The 20,799-nt window shown below is 32.0% G+C and overlaps 2 protein-coding genes across 2 annotated transcripts in view; both read left to right on the forward strand.

Moving 5' to 3' along the window:
- Positions 1–20,799, forward strand: part of LOC18108419 (disease resistance-like protein DSC1) — a 110,648-nt gene that overhangs the window by 54,638 nt on the left and 35,211 nt on the right. The window lies entirely within an intron of this gene.
- LOC7459255 (disease resistance-like protein DSC1) overlaps positions 5,454–20,799 on the forward strand; it is an 80,743-nt gene continuing 65,397 nt past the window's right edge. Inside the window, exon 1 of the mRNA XM_052449753.1 lies at positions 5,454–5,669. The gene's annotated coding sequence lies outside the window, so the exon portion shown is untranslated. The remainder of the gene's footprint in view (positions 5,670–20,799) is intronic.

Below are 20,799 nucleotides of genomic sequence, written 5' to 3' on the forward strand. Positions count from 1 at the left end.
CCGGCTATCCCTGGTTGTTTTGTTAGACAACTAATTTGGAATTATACTTCAAGATTTAAATTTTGAAACAAAAAAAAATATATATCCTTTTATAACCCATACAAAGGGAACAATATATCAATCTAGTATACATAAAAAATCAATTTTCTCTCCATGATTTCTTCTCTCCATCTCCATGCACGAGCACAAACAAAAACAAAATATTCTCTTTGTAATTGACTTGTTTTCTCCTCCTCTTTTTTTTTTTTTTTTGTAATGCCTACTAACTTTTGAGAGAGTTGAGATTTTGATTGAATTTGTTGTGTTTTTTAGAATCTTAGGATTTTGGATATGGAATTGTTTTATTTGGGATGGGTGAAGAAACATCTAGTTTAGTTAGGTTAAAAAACTAAGTTATATGGAGTTGTCAATCACGGCAATAAATTATGCCAAAGGGAACCCATTAGCTCTTCGAGTTTTGGGTTCCTTCTTATTCAGCAGAGAGAGACATTTTTGCTAACGAAACATACCTTCTTTTCTCATACTTTTTGCATCCTATGTGCTTAAATTTTTATTTTTTCTATTTTTTTAAAATAAAAACATAATAAATCAGAAAAAAAGATATGAAATTAAAAAAAAAGATTAATTTATTGATAGATTTAAAACTATACAGATTAAATAATTATCTTTACAATGACGACAACTAATTAATTAGTTTAGTTAAATTAAAAAACTAAATTATAATTAACTCTCGTGTTATTAGTAGTAGCTGCTACTAATACTATACTGAGTTACAATAATTTTTTCAACTCTTTCGTAAGGCCCAAAACAATCTCTCCACGGACTATATGTATATATATTAAAATATTATGATTCCTTAATCTTTTATTTTCAGGAAAAGAAAATTGAGTGATTGGGTACAATCTTTTATATATATGAAATTTCACAAGCTGGACGAATATTTGATTTTATTAAATTATAACTGGGTATAATTTTTATTTAAAATATTTTTACAAAAGAATAAACAATCCTTTAATTCTTCATTTGAATTTGGTATATAGTGACTTAATTTATTTGTAAAATCAAGTTAAGATTTGTGTTTTGCAAGAACATTAATTTAAATATGTATTGCAGAGTGATATTTGATGATTTGATGTTTTGAAAAATATTTTTGATTTGTTTTCAAAATATTGTTGAAGAACTCTTATAGAACATTTATGTTTGATCCACCATGGTTTCATTCTTTGTAGTTGAGAGCTTTTTTTTTTTTTTTTTGGGTGAGGCTCTTTATTTATAGAGTTTTGTAGGGGCTATTAAGTTCTTTTCCAATGTCACATGACATTATTTTATTGGTTGATTTTTATTTATAGGATCTTGTATATATAACAAGATATTTTAAATATCTCATCTCACGTATCAACTTTTTATTAGGCTAGAAACATATAAAGATCCATTTTTTTTATCATTTATTTTCATGTAAAAATAAAAAAAATGAAAAACAATAAATTTTGATTGGTAAAATTTTTTTTTTGTTTCTACAACAGATATACATTTTATTTTTTCAAATTGACGTTTGCAGCCAAGTTGTTAAGGTGGTTAATTCTTACATAAAGGCTTTGGCAATGCTTTTGCAACAATGGACTAAACTAACAGAATAAAGCTTCATCTCTTAGAAGACCCTTTGATGATTGTACATTAATTAATAAAAAATAAAATAATATATATTAAATCATAAACTAATAAATATTATACATATATACGTGTTTTATATTGATATTAAAGTATGTATATATAATATTGTATTAAAAAATATAAATATTCTATAAATATATTTATATAATATAAATATAAATTTTAGAGTTTGGAGTGATGTTTGACAATATTCATACTCTACGAGTTATTCATCAGATAAAAAAAATCCTGTATATTTAGGTCAGATCGGGTCAATATCCATCGAGTCCAAATTAAATTCTCATCTCTATTAATACTTATTAAATAGGGGATTTTAATGTATTTAATTAATATAATTACTATTAAATTAAATACTTCATAAACATTGTAAGCCCAACATCAATTATTAATATAAAATAATAATGTTTTTTTTTCCTTAACATCATTCAAACTGCTTTATCGTTCATAGAGTGAAAGAGGTTCTTGTAGAGAGCCAAAATATTTTTTTATGAGAACTACAATGAATTAGGTTGGTGATAATTTATATTTGATAGTTTCCTTCTTGGACATGGCCATGTTTAGCCACCGTCATTTTAAGGATGATCCTAAACAATTTCTGTTATATCTCATAAATTCCTCACCAATTCCATGTTTCCTTTAAATAACAATATCCAAATTGATTTTTTTTGTATGTTTTTCTTTTTCAAAAATGCAAATAAATAGTTTTTTCAGTCTTTAAAACATTTCCACATATATTAAATTAAGAACATCTATACGCTTCTCACCCTTCACTTCTATAAATAGGCACCACACCTCCCCAACTTCTCCTCACATCCATCCTTTCAAGCACCAATCAACCAAAGGTGAATTAAAACATAAATTTCAAGCAAGATGGAAAGCTTTTTGGGAATGTAAGCTTTATATTATTGAGTGTTGTTCTATTGCTTTTAGCCTCAGTTACTTGTGAAGCTGGGCTTTCTACGTCTGGATTCATTCAAACTAGAAATGCCCAACTTGTCCTAAATGGCTCTCAATTCCTTTTCAGTGGGTTCAACTCCTACTAGATGATGAATGTTGCAGCACCGCCAAGTCAAAGGTACAAAGTATCTAATGTGTTTCACGAGGCTACTGCTGCAAGTCTCACTGTCTGTTGAATATGGGCATTTAGTGATGAAGGTTATCAAGCTCTGCAGATTTCTCCTGGGGTTTATAACGAGCATGTCTTTCAGGTGTATCCTTGTATATTTCTGTCTCTAAAATTGTGTTTTAACTTGTTTCCTAACTGAGAAAAATTTAAGCAATGCTAAATACTGTTTGTAATTCTTAGGGACTTGATTTCGTGATTTTCGAGGCAAGAAAGTACATAATTTGCTTTATCTTGACATTGAGCAACAACTACCATGACTTTGGAGGGAGACCACAGTACGTGAACTGGGCTAGAGCCGCAGGAGTGCCAATAAACAAAGATGATGATTTTTATACAAATGCAGTTGTGAAGGGCTATTGCAAGAACCATGTCAAGGTATATATTTTGAGCACCAAATCAAATAGTGACAGATTTCCCTTCCGTAATGATATGATTAGAAATGAATAATGTTTCTTCTTTTTTTTAACACAAATAGTATTAACAAGGATTAACACGATCACTTGAGTTGTATATATGGATGAACCAACCATCATGGCATGGGAATTGATAAACGAACCTCACTGCCATGTTGACTACTCAGGAAAGACTGTAAATGTAACAAACAACAACTATGAATAATTGATTATTTTTACAGGTAGTCGTCAGTTTAATTATAGTATCATCCACTAATTAATGATCGTCTTTAAATCTAACAGGGATGGGTTCAAGAGATGGCACCCTTTGTTAAATCTATTAATACCAAGCATTTGTTGTCAGTAGGCATGAAAGGCTTCTATGGGGACTCAATTCCTAACAGAAAACACAGATTTTATTAGTAATCATCTCGTCAGGGAGATTGGTTTTGCTATAATACATGTATACCCTGACATATGGTAAGCACAAAATGAAATAATAATCAATCAATCATGTTGTTTTATTCACCAAGCTTAAGAAGACATGTTGCCAAGATAATTAACATGGTACTGTTCTATCAAATTTACAGGGTATCTGGACAGAATGATAATGCACAAATGGAATTCATGCAAAGGTGGATGTCCAGTCATTGGACAGACTCAAAAACCATATTGAAGAAGCCATTGGTTTTTGCTGAATTTGGGAAATCAAATAAAGATCCAGGATACACTACAAGTGTGAGGGATTCTTTTTTGAATACAGTCCATACAAGCATCTACAACTCCGCAAGAAATGGAGGGACAATTGGTGGTGGCTTCGTTTGGCAAATCTTGGCTGAAGGTATGGACTCATACTATGATGGATACGAGATAGTTTTATCTCAAAATCCATCAACAAGCAGTGTCATTGCTCAACAGTCTAATAAGATGATGACTTTTGAACATATTGAAAAGGCGAATTTGAAGTAATAGAGATGTAAGTTAGGAATGCACTAATTAGTCAATAATTTCACTAAGGCTAGTGAGAGAAGGATTAGTAGAACGATTATAGGTGCACAGGATAAATATATAAGGGTAGTCAAGTAGATGGAAGGTGTTGCAAGATATGGATCATACATGTTCACATTTTTTCATGTCAGAGGTTGAATGAATGAAATGTTGCATTTCGGTTGCCTTCTTCTTGCGTATTTTTATGCATTTCAGTTGCTTTAGTCTTAGCGAAAACAAAAATTATTATGCACCTGCTTGAAGCAAAATTTAATTAGCCATTTACAAGAGATTAAAGCAAAATAGATTACAAATGTAGCTGCCACAGAGCATATGTCAGAGAAGAATTACATAAGGGAAATATTGAACTTGCACAATATCAAAAGAGGGCATTACTACTTCTTTTATAAATAGCCAGCAAGGCTTTGGCAATAGCTTCAGGTAATGCTAGACCTAAAACTCCGGATCATCCCCCCTCCTCTCCCCCCATCATCTACTCAAGGAATAACAGTTGAAGATGTCCTTGGAGGCCATTGTATATCAACCGGAGGCTATGATATGACTGACTGCGTACTAAATACTGCAAATGTCATGGAAGATTCTAATTGCAAAAATGCTAACTAAACTTGTTGATTAGCTGAAATAGATGGAGTGGGTGATGAGTTGCTTGCTATAGGCCGGTGTGTAATGGAAGATCCTTTTAAGACAAGTCCCAAATCCTCATCCTATGAAGCGCTGTACACCTCTTGTTTTACTCGAGGCTTCTGACTAAACCCTATTTTTGAATGAATGCAAGCTAAAAGCAAATGACTACTCAATACATATTTCCAACATAATTCTTATTTTCTATAAATCTTATAAGAATTAGTTATGATAAGTATATTTTTGTCCCTATTTAAATGAAAGACATCTTCAAAATTATGTTAAATTACAATCCAATAAATAGCTTTAAGAAAATAAAGTGTCAATAATACCATGGAAATAACAGGTAAATGGAGAATTTTTTATGAATAATAATAATAATAATAAATGGAATTTTCTTTCTAAAACCCAAAACAAAGGCTGAAATGGGTTAGGATTTTGGAGGGCCTTTTGTTTTGGAAGACCCAAACAAATTACTTTAGGAAGCCCATCCATTGGGCACTAAAAAACAAAAAAGAAAAACAATCATAGGCCATGACAGGGTACCGTTGCCATTGGCCAATGTATTTGGTATTGACCCCAAAGTCTTCGCACAGTCACCTGTTTCTTGATCAATAATTGGTATTGACCCAATAATTGGTATTGGGTCAAAAAAAAAAATTTGGTATTGACCCCAAAGTCTTCTCACATTTAGATAACGATGAGATCAGATTGTCTGTAAGAATTTACTTGAAGGAGTCGGAGAAGGCAATAGACAAGAAAGATCGTCTCTTATCATCAACAATATGCAGCTTCTTCTTTGTCTTGTTTGCTGATGGAAAACACAAGTCAACTGCTCTAATGATCTGTTGGTAAGTCTTTCTGGTTAATGCTCTATATTTAAAATTATATATACGAGTTTGATAAATTTGTTTCATGAACATATTAATTCTCCCATCTGTAATTCTTTTTGCTCAACTAGTGACTGTTCTTGCAATGAAAGTAATAGCAAGCGAGCATTGGTAGCAAGTGACGAGTGATCAAATTAAGCTAGTACATTTCCATCGCTAAGAGTTCGAGGAATTTTCTGACAAATATATGTTGTGTGGGTTCTTGTACTCTTAAACTTCAATTTCTCTTAATGAATGTTCAGCTGTTGAAGTGGGTGCTCTTTGTATGTCTTTAGGAGAAAAGGGAGAGCACTTATTGATTTCGATTCTTAGTGATTGAGGAAGACACGATCTTGTAACTGTCTGATATGGCATCTTCATCTTCTGTTGCTCATAAAAGGAAGTATGATGTGTTCCTTAGTTTTAGAGGCGAGGATACGCGCAATAATTTTACCAGCCATCTCTATGATGCTTTGTGTCGTAAGAAAATCAAGACCTTCATTGATGACGGGCTTGAAAGAGGAGAAGAAATTACCCCTGCCCTTCTGAAAAAGATTGAAGAATCAAGAATTTCTGTAGTAATTTTCTCCAAGAACTATGCATCTTCTCCGTGGTGTGTGGATGAACTGGTGAAAATACTTGAATGCAAAGAGACTTGTGGGCAGATTGTTTTACCGGTCTTCTATCATGTGGACCCATCTGATGTTGATGAACAGACTGGGAGTTTTGGAAATGCATTTTCTGAGCTTGAAAATATTTTTAAGGGGAAGATGGACAAGGTGCCAAGGTGGAGGGCTGACATGACATACGCAGCCAGTATATCTGGATGGGATTCACAGGTTACTAGGTAACTATAGATTCTCATCTTCAACCTTTTTTTTCCTGGAATTATAGCAATTAAAATGTACATTCACCAGTTTCTTATAGATTTATTATTCGACGTAACAGATGCTTCTTTCATTTTTTGCAGTCCGGAGTCCAAACTAGTAACAGAAGTTGTGCAAACTATCTGGAAAAGGTTAAATCGTGCATCCCGAAGCAAATTAAGAGGTCTGGTTGGAGTAGATTCACGCATTGAGCAAATAAACAAATTACTATCTGTTGTGCCATCAGATGTCCGCCGTATAGGAATTTGGGGCATGGGTGCTATAGGCAAGACAACTATCGCGGAAGCTTTCTTCTATAGCATCTCAAGCCAATATGAAGGCTGCCACTTTCTTCCGAACATAAGGCAGGAATCAGAAAAGGGTCGATTAAATGATCTACGAGATGAACTTCTTTCTAAATTACTGGAGGAAGAAAATCTTCGCGTTGGCACACCACATATACCTACTTTCATCAGGGATAGACTCTGCCAAAAGAAAGTTCTCCTTGTTTTGGATGATGTGATTGATGTACGACAATTCCAGCATTTAATTGAAATGCCTTTGATTGGTCCAGGAAGCGTTCTTGTTGTAACATCAAGAGACAGGCAAGTACTTAAGAATGTAGTTGATGAAATATACGAGGTTGAGGAATTAAACTCCCACGAAGCTCTTCAACTCTTTAGCTTGAATGCTTTTAAGGGAAACCACCCCCCAAAAGCTTATATGGAGTTGTCAATCACGGCAATAAATTATGCCAAAGGGAACCCATTAGCTCTTCAAGTTTTGGGTTCCTACTTATTTGACAAAGGAAGACAATTTTGGGAATCTCAATTAAATGAGATTGAAAGCTTTCCTGAGCTGAATATTTATGACTTGCTGAGAATAGGCTTTGATGCACTGCGTGATAATAACACGAAGAGTATATTTCTCGATGTTGCATGTTTCTTTAGAGGGCATCGAGTTGATTTTGTAAAGCGGATACTAGATGGCTGCGGTTTCAAAACAGATACTGGATTTAGTGTTCTCATTGACAGGTGTCTCATTAAAATTTCAGATGACAAGGTTGAAATGCATGATCTTTTGCAAGAAATGGCCCATGAAGTTGTTCGAAAAGAATCTGTTGACGAGCTAGGAAGACAAAGCAGATTGTGGAGTCCTAAAGATGTATATCAAGTGTTGACCAATAATCTGGTGAGATTCATATACACGAAAGTTTTCCTTTTCATATGCAATGCAATATGGTTGTGCTAGTAAGTTTAAAATCTTGCTTAAACTTTGTTTCTCCTTCACGGTTTTCAGGGAACTGGAAAAGTTGAAGGGATATTCTTGGATGTTTCAAAAACAAGAGAAATTGAGTTGAGTTCTACAGCCTTGGAAAGGATGTATAAACTTAGACTGCTAAAAATTTATAATTCTGAAGCTGGAGTTAAATGCAGAGTGCACCTTCCTCATGGCCTCGAGTCTCTTTCTGAAGAGTTGAGGTATCTCCATTGGGATGGATACCCTTTGACATCTTTGCCTTGCAATTTTCGTCCACAGAACCTTGTTGAACTTAACCTATCATCTAGCAATGTTAAGCAACTGTGGAGAGGAGACCAGGTATTCTAAAATAAATCTATGCATGCATAGTTCTTTCTTTGAAATTAAGTGTAATTTCTTTCTGTTGATTTCATTTTGCTTCAGAATCTCGTCAATTTAAAAGATGTCAACCTCAGCAATTGTGAGCACATAACTTTACTGCCAGACCTTTCAAAGGCCAGAAACCTTGAGAGATTGAATCTTCAATTCTGTACAAGTTTGGTTAAGGTTCCTTTATCTATACAGCATCTGGACAAGCTTATTGATTTAGATTTGAGATGCTGCACAAGCCTTATCAATCTACCCGGTAGAATTAATTCAAGATGTCTGAAGAGTCTTAACCTTTCTGGTTGTTCAAATCTCAAGAAGTGCCCAGAGACTGCAAGGAAACTAACATATTTAAATTTAAATGAGACTGCTGTTGAAGAGCTTCCCCAATCAATTGGGGAACTCGGTGGACTTGTTGCGTTGAATTTGAAGAACTGCAAACTCCTGGTGAATCTTCCAGAAAACATGTATTTGTTGAAATCTCTTCTAATCGCTGACATCTCTGGCTGCTCATCTATCAGCAGGTTTCCTGACTTTTCGAGGAATATTAGATACTTGTACTTGAATGGAACTGCAATAGAAGAACTGCCATCTTCAATTGGTGATCTAAGGGAACTCATTTATTTAGATCTTTCCGGTTGCTCAAGTATCACGGAGTTTCCAAAGGTTTCAAGAAATATAAGGGAGTTGTATTTAGATGGGACAGCAATAAGAGAGATTCCCTCTTCAATTCAATTGAATGTTTGTGTGAACTTCATGAATTGCACCTGCGAAACTGCAAACAATTTGAGATTCTTCCAGGCAGCATCTGTAAGTTGAAAAACCTGCGAAGGCTTAATCTCTCAGGCTGCCTCCAATTTAGGGATTTTCCAGAAGTTTTGGAGCCGATGGTATGTTTGAGATATCTCTATTTAGATCAGACAGGCATAACAAAGTTGCCTTCACCGGTTGGAAATCTGAAGGGACTTGCCTGCTTGGAAGTGGGAAACTGCAAATATCTAAAGGGCATCGAATGTCTTGTTGACTTGCACCTGCCTGAGAGAGACATGGATTTAAAATATTTGCGAAAGCTAAATCTAGATGGTTGCTGTATATCGAAAGTGCCAGACAGTCTTGGTTGTTTGTCATCACTGGAAGTGTTGGATCTAAGTGGAAATAATTTTGAGACTATGCCTATGAACATCTACAAACTCGTTGAGTTGCAATATCTAGGTTTAAGGAGTTGCAGGAAACTTAAATCAATACCGAGGCTTCCACGACGGCTATCAAAGTTAGATGCACATGATTGCCAGAGTTTGATAAAAGTATCAAGCTCATATGTAGTTGAGGGGAACATTTTTGAATTCATTTTCACTAATTGCTTGAGGTTGCCTGTGATCAATCAAATCTTGCTGTACTCATTATTGAAATTTCAACTTTATACCGAAAGGCTCCATCAGGTCTGGTTCTCAAACCTCTGATATACATCATTTTTTTTCCCTCTATTTGTCACCTTTCATTTTAAAAAGATGCTATTTGAATTGTGTTAACAGGTGCCAGCTGGGACATCCAGTTTTTGCCTTCCTGGAGATGTGACTCCGGAGTGGTTTAGCCATCAAAGTTGGGGATCTACAGTAACATTCCACCTATCTTCACATTGGGCTAATAGCGAGTTCTTGGGTTTCTCTCTTGGCGCTGTCATTGCATTTCGTTCTTTCGGCCACAGTTTGCAAGTTAAATGCACATATCACTTTCGCAATAAGCACGGAGATAGCCATGATCTCTATTGCTATCTCCATGGTTGGTATGATGAGAGGCGCATGGACTCGGAACACATATTCATAGGATTTGATCCCTGTCTGATTGCCAAAGAACATGATATGTTTAGTGAATACAGTGAGGTCTCAGTTGAATTCCAACTGGAAGACATGAGCGGCAATCTCTTACCATTAGATCTTTGTCAAGTGGTTGAGTGTGGGGTCCGTTTACTGCATGTCAAGGATGAAGATGAGATATCTCGGTTTGATGTGACCATGCCAGGCTACTCTCAATTTTTTTATCCTCTGGATCGAGATGGATTGGAAGCAATGTTCCAAGCCAAGAGAGCAAGGTTCCAAGGCATGGGATGGGATGAAACTGGCTATGTTTTTCCCCGGAGAAAAAAGGGAAGGCATAATTAATATGACACTTGGGTTTTACGGTAGAAATAATTTAATAACTATTTTGACACTTGACAATATAGTGGGGCGAATTGCTGCCGAGTCCAAGAAAATTTTAATATGACACTGTTAGAATCTATGAGACTAATTTATGAGAATCTGTATTGAAGATAGAAACTTGTGACTTAATCTTTAAAGTCACTGTTTTATAACAGATTTTTCAGCATTTGTTATTCATATAACTGCAGCTTTAACAGACACTTGGTTCATTCTTTTATTTATTTTAATTAGTGATGTACCAATTTAAGTTTGAATTTTGCAAAATTTAACAAAATTCAAACTTTAATGGATGAAATGGAGAGCTAATTAACCTGCTTTTCTTTGGTATAATTATATTTTAATTATTTAATCATAAGATTAAATAATTATATTTTAATATGACGACAAGTTTTTATATTCTTGCAAGCATTTTATTTATTTTTTCATTTTATTACTGTACTTTTCAATGTTAGCATAGAATGGCAGTACTATCATTTCGTAGAACAATTGAAGTGTATTGAAGTATTGTAATTAAGAGAAGTAAAATACCTGTTTTTTTTTAGATATTGGTTTAGAAGGTAAATAGCTTAATATATCATTATACTAATATGTCTCTACATTTTCAAAAATATTTATTATGTATTTCCATAATTGTTTTTAATACATCATTTTAACAAGTTTTACCAATCAATTTGACAAAATTTCATTTCATATTGAAAACGCTCTTTCACTATACAAGAGCATGCATGATTTTATTTCTTTGAAAACAATGAAATTTTTATTTCTAAAATCTTTTATTCTTAAGTAATTTTGAAATTTTAATTTTTTAAAACATATAAACAATTTTAAGCAAATTGTTTTATATCCTTATATAACTCAAAGGCATTTTTAGTATGAAAAATAAAAATATATCAATTTGGATGAAAAACTTGATAAAAGGATATGTTTTAAAATTCAATACTGTACAAAATAATATAACAGACACAATAAAAAAAATATAATGATATATTAGAGAATTGTCTAATTACATAATCCGAATTTCATGAATTTGCTTGTGTTTATCTATAAACTAAGTGTTTTTTTTTTACCCCCAATGAGTTTTTCTGACACTTTCACTTGTAACACACAAGCAAAGTGAGCATGTAATATACACAACAATTTACAAGAAATCTTTTGAACCTTCATTGCCGATGTTAACAAAGGAACACACAAATCCATCCGTGTGATATGCAGAATTTACCTTCTGTTTACAAGTTGACTTTCTGCCGAGTATTTTTATAAGGATATAGTGGGGCGAATTGCTGCCGATTCCAAGAGAATTTTAATATGTTGTCCCTAAGATCTATGGAGCCTGTCAATTTGATAAAGAAAGGAAAGGAAAAGGAAAATGATGAACCGTTGTCCTTGACTTGAAGCTGAACTGACCCCCAAAGTCTTCTAAAATGTGGGAAAGGACCTGGTAAATGCCATGACCCAATTGAGGTACTTAAGGTGATGTCTCAGTCCCAGTTTTGTCTGCAAGCTCCCGGTGACTCGCTCACTCGGAAGTCAACTTTTGACTCAGTGTTGGCAGGTTGCATACCTGTGTTTTTCTCACCTCACACTGTGTATACTCAGTATGAGTGGTTTTTTCCAGCTGGGGATGTGAGTGAGTATTCAATTTACATAGATGAAAATGCTTTGAAGACGGGAAATGGAAGCAAAAGGGTAGTTAGTATTGAGGAAGAACTTTTTAAGATTGACAGAGAACAGGTGGAGAGAATGAGAAGTACAGTAATAAATTTGATGCCGAGACTCGCTTATGCACACCCTAATGCGACTGATCTTGGGTTTCAAGATGCTATGGATGTTGCCCTTGAGGCATTGTGGGCCAAGCGTTTAAAGGCAACACATAGTGCATTCTTTCTGAAGGTTATAACAATAGTTTTACTGCTTCAATTTCGTGTTAAAATTATTTTGATTGGAAATTCCTGATTATAATCACAATAAAATTATTTTTGTCAGTAAATTTTGATAAAATAAAATAATTAAAAAAATAAAAAAATATATATATTTTTTTTTTGGATAATCATCTAAAGTATATTAAAAAGGTCATAAAGCCAATAGCCAAAGTAAAATACAAGGATATTAAAAAAAAAAAAAACTATAGCAAATAACAAAAAGACTACCTAAGATTTCTTATTACACCACAATTTAATGACATCAGAAGATCTTAAGAGGTCATTTCCTGTATAAGTAAAGTTTGAATCCAGAGTATGCAATTAAATAGCAGCATGATGCAGGATGGTGGAGAAACAATCTAACAAGTTTATAGTTCCCTCCTCAAAAATAATTTTGTTCCTCAACAACCAAATACCCCAAATAGTGCTACTTGAAATTAGTCTCCAAGCTGATCTTTGGAATTTGTCATGTACCAATTTGGGCTACTGCAAAAGCAGCGAGTCAAGTGTTCTCGGTAAACAACATTGGATATCCCACCAATCCAAAACTTTCATCCAAACACTCCTAGAAAAGTTACAGTGTATAAAGAGATGCTATGAGGTTTTCAAATCTGAGCTGCAAAAGACATATAAAGCTTGTGTGACAGACAAAATATTTTGGTGATGGAGAAAAGTTCTTGTACTAATTTTGTCTTGTACTGCCAACCAGAGAAACACCTGAACTTTCAGAGGAGCCCCTTTAATCCAAACATTTGCTTCGAAAAGTTTATCATTCGCAGATGAGGTATTATCAATTAAGATGTAACAAGAATTAACTGAGAAGCTTCCATCAGAATTACGGAATTACCAACAATATATTTCAATTTGTTTTCTCCTCCAAAACCCATGGACAAGCTCGTGCCTAGACTTCCCACAAAACCCATGAATATTCTGCCAACACCCGGCCTGTTGCCAAAATCAATATGCCTTGGGCTATCCATCGCCCAACCCACCGCTCGCATAAGTCATTATGCCTTGGGCTGCCAAAATTGCTATTGTCATACGGGCTGCCACTGCCCTCTATGTCTCTCCAGTAATATTTTTTTTTGTCAGCGCAAGCTTGTCATATTTGACACTGTGACAAACCACCGCTGTTAAAAGAACCCGACACCCTCGTCAGACCAGACCTGAAGTACCCTTGCACTATGCCTGTCCACTGTCACAAATTCATATCCTTACTACGCAGCCTCTCAGTTTTTCCCACAATATTTAGCACCTCTAGAATATAATCTTGAATCCGATACCTGGGAGGAAACCTTGACTGTCCCATTGTCATCTAGTTTCCAAACCGAGCGGTGACTTGCTGCCGAGTATTTTTACGAGGATATAGTGGGGCGAATTGCTGCCGATTCCAAGAAAATTTTAACACGTTGGTTATTTTTTCATTTATTTTTTTATCGGTGATGGTGTTCATTTCATGTACCAATATAAGATTATCATCAGTATGTAATCAAAAGCCATCGATATCTAGATTAATGTATTCTTTTTTCCTTTTGCAAAATTTGACAAAATTCAAACTTTGATGCATAGTTAAAATTTAGTCTTTGTAGTTTAGCAAAACAATTAGTTCTTTACTAGAATTGAGAAAGGTTAATCAAGTCATTAGTTAACGAAACATACCTTCTTTTTTCATACCTTTTGCATCCTATGTACTTAAATTTTTATTTTTTCTATTTTTTTGAAAATAAAAACATAATAAATTAGAAAAAGCTTATGAAATTGATAAAAAAAAAAAAGATTAAGTTATTGATAGATTTAAAATTATAGAGATTGAATAATTATCCTTACAATGACGAAAACTAATTAATTAGTTTAGTTAAGTTAAAAAAACTAAGTTATAATTTACTCTCTTGTTATTAGTAGTAGCTGCTACTAATACTATACCAGGGGTATTTAGTTTCTGCCTCTCTGGAGATGTGCTTCGGAGTGGTTTAGCCATCAAAGTAGGGGATTCGTTACTCACTTCCGCAATGAGTACAGTGATAGCCATGATCTCTATTGCTATCTCCATGGTTTGATCCCTGTTTGGTTACCAAAAAAAATTATATGTTTAGTGAATACAGTAGGTCTCAATTGAATTCCACCGCTTTCATTTGATCATGTCAAACAACGTTGTTTTAGAAGGATGTCGGGTGTTTTATAAATTGATGGGCTACATATTATTAATAGAAACAAAGAAAAAATAACGTAATTATTAGTAAGGACTGGTGAGAGAACTAAAAAATAATTAATTTCATGTTTATTTTGAGAGAAAAATGAAGAAAGAGACCAAAAAAAATAGTTTTTTTTATGGTAATATTTTTCCCATCAAAAACAACATTTCCAGAGTACCTACCAGATGAGTTTTTTTTTTTTATCCTAGGATATTTGAAAAAAATTGGATGCCCTGCATATCGATATTATAAATATATATTATAATACTTGATTTAAAAAAAAAAATCAAGATGTACTACATATCAATAAATATCAAGTAAAACGGGAGATATTGAGTTTTTATGGGTCATTCATTTTAAAAAACCAGCCGATGGCCCTAATCCAAATGGGTCCTAAAAAGATAGTGTTGGGCCATTTTAATTTCATGTGATAAAACAACACACTCGAGTGGCTCAGGCGCCATTATCTTCATTGAGCACCATCCCTGTTCGGTCATTACCCGACCACTGCATACAAATTTTTGGCTTTTCGGGTCTCGTTTATCTCGAGAAATATGTATATCAAGAAAAGGATCACATTATAACCGAGAAAACTGCATAAAATAACGGCTAATTAGTGGAAATTTGCCGTATAATCTTCATCTGTTTCTTTCATTTGATTCTCTTCTTCTTGGGATCCCTTTCCTATCCTACCTTTCCTTTGTTAATTCCAACGCTTCAGGGCTAAGCCAGAACTCCTTTCACTTTTTTCTTTGTTTTCGTCAAGAAATTTCAGAGGGAAACGACATTATTGGTGCACGTCACCTTATAGCCTTTGACTAGCTAGCACATGAATGCCTTGAAAAACCTGGAGGTGAACAGGATTAGGGTTAGACCTAAGGGTTTGGAGAGAGGATTGCTGGTTTTTCAAATTTAGCATGTTACAAAAATTATGCATGTGACCCACTTGACATATAGGTTTCCTATGGTGGTGGAGTTTGACTTTTTCTTCCAAAGGGTCTCTGCAAGTTAAATGATCTTTTGTATACGAAATCATATACAAACGTGAAAAAAATATTTATATAGAAAATTAGAGAAATGTTGCTATATTTGAAATATGATACTTTAATGAAATGTTTATTCTAAGAGAAAGTGATTCCATTTCAAATAATAACAGCTGAAATTTAAATAAAGACATTACAGTAAATTTTATTTTGGAAGTTTTTTAAAAATATATTTTTTTAAAAAATAAATTAATGTTTTATTTTAGTATTTTTTTGATAATTTTAATATACTAATGTAAAATATAAAAAATTATTTTAATATATTTTTTAATAAAAAACACTTTTAAAAAACACCATTCATTACATATTAAAAATACATTTAGCAGTAATAATATAAAAATGAGATTAACAAAGTGTGTGTAATTATACATGTGTTGAATTTATTTTTCTTTTAATTGTAAGAAGCAATGAACATGAAAACTTAAACATCAAATCAATTGATAGATAGATAGTAGGACAAAGAGATCATGATGAAGGTGCAGCTAATTCGGGTGTTTTGGAGTGAATTTTAAATTATTTTTTTATTAAATTATATATTTTTTAGTATTTTTAAATTGTTTTGATATATTAATTTCAAATATAAATTTTTAAAAAATATTTTAATATTTTTTAAAATAAAAATTTATTTTAAAAATAATCACTGCAATATCCTTAATTTTCAAATTAAAGAAGTTTATGATATAGGATATAATTGACATAATCAAAAGTTAGCCAAGTTAGCTAGGTTAATCAATCTACCAGGTTAGCCAAGTTAGTTGGTTATTTAATTATTTTTATTTTTTTATAAACCCGCCTGAATTCTAGCCCATGATCAATGAGATCTCAGGTTAATTAGCCGAATTGAATCAGATTTTAAAACTATAGAAGAGACTAGCTGATGCCTACGTCGTCTGGGGGCAGCAGTTATTTTAGTTGATGCTTCACAATTCTATTGAGTTTTATTATGAATTCTTACATAACTTTAAGTTTTTTTTGTTTTTTTAGCACTGGTAAATGGTATTTATACTTTTTTTAGGCTGTTTCCAGAGGTGGGGTGGAGTGGAGCCGGCGCATTAGAATAATTATTTAAGAGAGAGGCAGGGAAAAAAATAATTTTTGCACGGGCTGGGGCCCTGCCGGCCACTCCTGTTGTTTTTATTAGAAAACTAATTTGAAATCCACTTGTTTAATCTAGGAGAATGTGATTGCATTTCAGCTGAAATGAATATAAAGATATTTAGAGGTGTTTGGAATTATAGTAAATTTTATTTTGGAAGCTTTTTAAAAATATATTTTCTTAAAAAAATAAGTTAATGTTTTATTTTAGTTTTTTTGGTAATTTTGATATACTAGTATAAAACAAAAAAATTATTTTAATATATTTTTAAGTAAAAAATAATTTTTAAAAATAGCATATATTATAATATTAAAAATACACGTAGCAATAATAATATAAAAATGAGATTAGCAAGACGCTTATTGTGCGTGCTATACAATATTGATTTTATTTTCAATAAATTGTAAGTATAAATAAACATGAAAATTTGATCATCAAATCAATTGATAGATGGATATTAAGACAAAGAAATCATGGTTTTCACGACATTGGATTCAGATCTGAAAATAAAAAACTTTTCCTTTTCTTTTTTTTCATTGTATTATTAGAACATAATTTTATTTTCATATTTTTCTAAAATAGTGAAATATTGTTCCATTACTTAAAATAGGGTGATCATTTTCAGTTCGGTTCGGTTTTTATTAAAAAAAAATAACCAAACTGAATTTTAAAAAAAACCGAAACCGGTTCAAACCGACCGGTTTTGGCTTCAGTTTGGCTCGGTTTTTTTCCGGTTTTTTTCAGTTTGGGTTCGGTTCGGTTTTCATGCTTATAAAACCGAAACCGAACCGAACCGGTCGGTTTTTTTAAAATTTTAATTGGTATAATCGATTTTTTTTCACGGTTTAGTTTTTTCAGTTATTTTTTTTTAGTTTTCTCTATTGAATTAGTTTTTTAATTGTTTTTTTACTCACTCCTAACTTAAAAGAAACCATAAGGTCTCCTGATTAGGTGAATTGGATCTGTATGGGTGTATAGTAATGTTCTAATTAAGCAGCCTTTTCATTTTGGGCCTCCGTTTATTTTATAAACTGGGCTTTCCCTTGACTTAGACTAGGGAATGCTTTTCCGCATTATGATGTGAGAGACCTAATTGTTTTTAAATCTAAACAAATATATATGTCTCATAAAATATTTTATAATTGTTAAAAAAAATTAACAAAAAAAAATAGTATATTTATATTTTGTGAGATTGAAATTTTAAAAAATCATAAATATAATATAATTATTTCTAGAATACATTTAAAAATTGTAATTATAAAACACCAAGTTCAATTGAATCTTCATCAATAATTTATTATTATTATTATTATTATGGGAAAAACTGAAAAAGAGAGAGCAAAGGGCTAGGCGGCCCTAATGTTTTTATTTTCTTTTAACTAAGGGGGTGAATGATATAATATCCGTTCTTTATTATTTTGTTTTTTAAAACAAAACCACAGACGACTTGTTGTCTGTAAAAACTAGAAAATTATTTACTTGCAACTTGCACCCTGTCATGCGTGCCTTTGCTAAATTGACAAAAAAAAATATATTAAAGTTATTTACTTTTCATACGAACAATAAACTTTAGTAAAAAAATCTTAGTCTGTTTTTAGTGTTGCAGGGTAATATATATATAATCAATATTATTAAACAACTTTAAAAGTTAAATTGATAAGGAAAAAGTTAAACGGGTGCTTTTAGGATATTCATTATTAAGCATTATTTGAATGTATTTCTTAAACTTCATTTATTATTGAATTGTAGTAAAAAAAAATTGAAAATCAAATATTCAAATAAATTACATGTTAAAGACTACTTTATCTATATAACTACTTTATATGTCCAGGTTTAGGTAATAGGGGTTGTGGAATTGATGTTTTGATTATATTCCGATGATATCCTAAAAAAATTAAAAATCAAATATTCAAATAAAAATCAATGAAATTAATTAAATATGTTAAATAATTGTTATTTTATATGGTAATGTTTTTAAGTATGTATAATAAATTATAAATAAAAAATTAAACACATAAATTAATTTGGAGCAGAGGAAGTAGAGCGTGTGATCTCATGTGACTTCTCTTCTTGAATGTGTGGCCTAATGTGTCTATATTCCTAGCCACTGAGGAAATGTAATTAAGTGTGCTTTTTTAGCGAGGGATGTGTTGGTTTTGTTTTAAGGTATAATTTTTTTAAAGCATAAATTATATCTCATTAAAAATAAAAAATACATGATTTTTATATGGGTTCCACCAAAAAAGTCAACCACATCTCTATTTCAAACACACACAAAAAGATTAACTTTGATATTTTCATGACCAACATAAAAACATAACATATCTACTATGGTGTCCTCTAAAATTTTAACACATATTAAACAAACCACTATGATTTAAAATTTACCCCCAACATATCATAGGGATCAACTTTGCTTTCTAACCAAAAGTCTAAGTACTCAAATTGATTTTAAAGACGTGCAAAAATAGAAATTGATCAAGGAAGAAAATTGTCATTCAACTGATTATTGAAGAGAGAAATATCGGTTTCTATATGTATATCAAATTAACATTTGCAGCTAAGATGTTAAGGCGGTGAGTTTTGACAAAATAATAATAATAATAATAATTTGGGAATGCTTTTGCAACGATGGAACAGACTAAAAGGATAAAGCTTCGTCTCCTAAAAGACCTTTTGGTAATTGGACGTCATGACCGACTCATTTACCCGCATTAATTAATCAATAATTTCATTAAGGTAAAGTGGGTTTCAGCTATAGTAAAAGGGTTGGTATCTATCATTATTTTTCTTACCTGTCCATTTTAAAAATATTTAAAGTATTGGTGGAGCATTGAGAAGACGATACCATTTTTATATATTTATAGTCATTCAAGTAACATGTTATAAGTGGTTTTGGCCTTTTATTACATGAAAAAATGCATTGAACTTCATATCTTTCATGAATATCACAAGTTTTATTTTTTTTATGGTGTTTTTCCCTCCTTAATTAAAGGCTTGAATCATCATATGACTTAAAAGGAGTTCATATATAGGAATTCAAAGCTCTTTTATAGTTTTAAGAGGTAGTATATTAATATCTTAACCATCATCCATCAAAATACAATTCACCATCTTTTCAATTACGTAACCTTTAATAAAAAAAATGGTGATTATAGAGGCAGTATATCAATATCTATGGAAGATTCTGATTGCAAAAATACTAATTGAACTTGTTGATTAGCTGAAATAGATGGAGTGGGTGATGAGTTGCTTGATAAAGATCGGTGTATAATGAAAGATACTTTTAAGACAGTCCCCAATCCTCATCTTATAAAGCGCTGCTCTTTGCTGTTGGTGCAACAATACCACTTGTTTTGCTCGAGGCTTCTAACTAAACCCCATTAGGAACAAATGATGACTTTACCTCTGAAATTCCATAATCAGTTACTATAACTACTTTTTTCTTTTTTATCAGCCTGTGATAAATGCCCAAAGTCATAAAAATAAAAAAATGGGCAATTTCTTTAGTATGTTCAGGCAAAAAACATAAATAGACATAATTGATATCTCTTAAACATTGGTATGTGTGCTGCACACCACAACCTATTTATCCTACTTGTTTACTAAGTTTTTATATTTGTTTTATTTTTAATTTTAATTCTTAAACATTTAATAGTTCTATATTAGCTGAATTTTGTTTTACCCATCAAAACCAAGTATTAACTATGCCTCATAATTTATTTTTTTTTATATTGTAAGATCTATGTGTCAAGGCATCCAAAATAAACTACCAAGTCAATCTCAAATAAAGTCAATGTGAAGAGATTAAATTGAAAAAAAAACAAGTTAAGGGACCTAAATAAAATACAGGACATGAACTTTCCCCTAACCATATACAAATCAATTCCTAATTTTGACAAAGCAAAAACTAAATATTTCTTTAATCTTCAAATTTGGTTATCTAAGTTATAATTATTTGAAATCAATAAAATTGAAATTGGCTTTTCCAAACCGAGAATTAACCAAGAGATTAAACAGTTAAGGGACCAAAATAAAAAGGAGGACATGAACTCCCCCCTAACCATACAAATCAATCCCTAATCTTGACAAAAAAACACTAAATATTTTTTTAATCTTTAAATTTGGTTATTTAAATTATAATTATTTGAAATCAATAAAATTGAATTTTG

This window comes from Populus trichocarpa, chromosome 19 (assembly GCF_000002775.5).
Source record: "Populus trichocarpa isolate Nisqually-1 chromosome 19, P.trichocarpa_v4.1, whole genome shotgun sequence".
NCBI lineage: Eukaryota > Viridiplantae > Streptophyta > Magnoliopsida > Malpighiales > Salicaceae > Populus > Populus trichocarpa.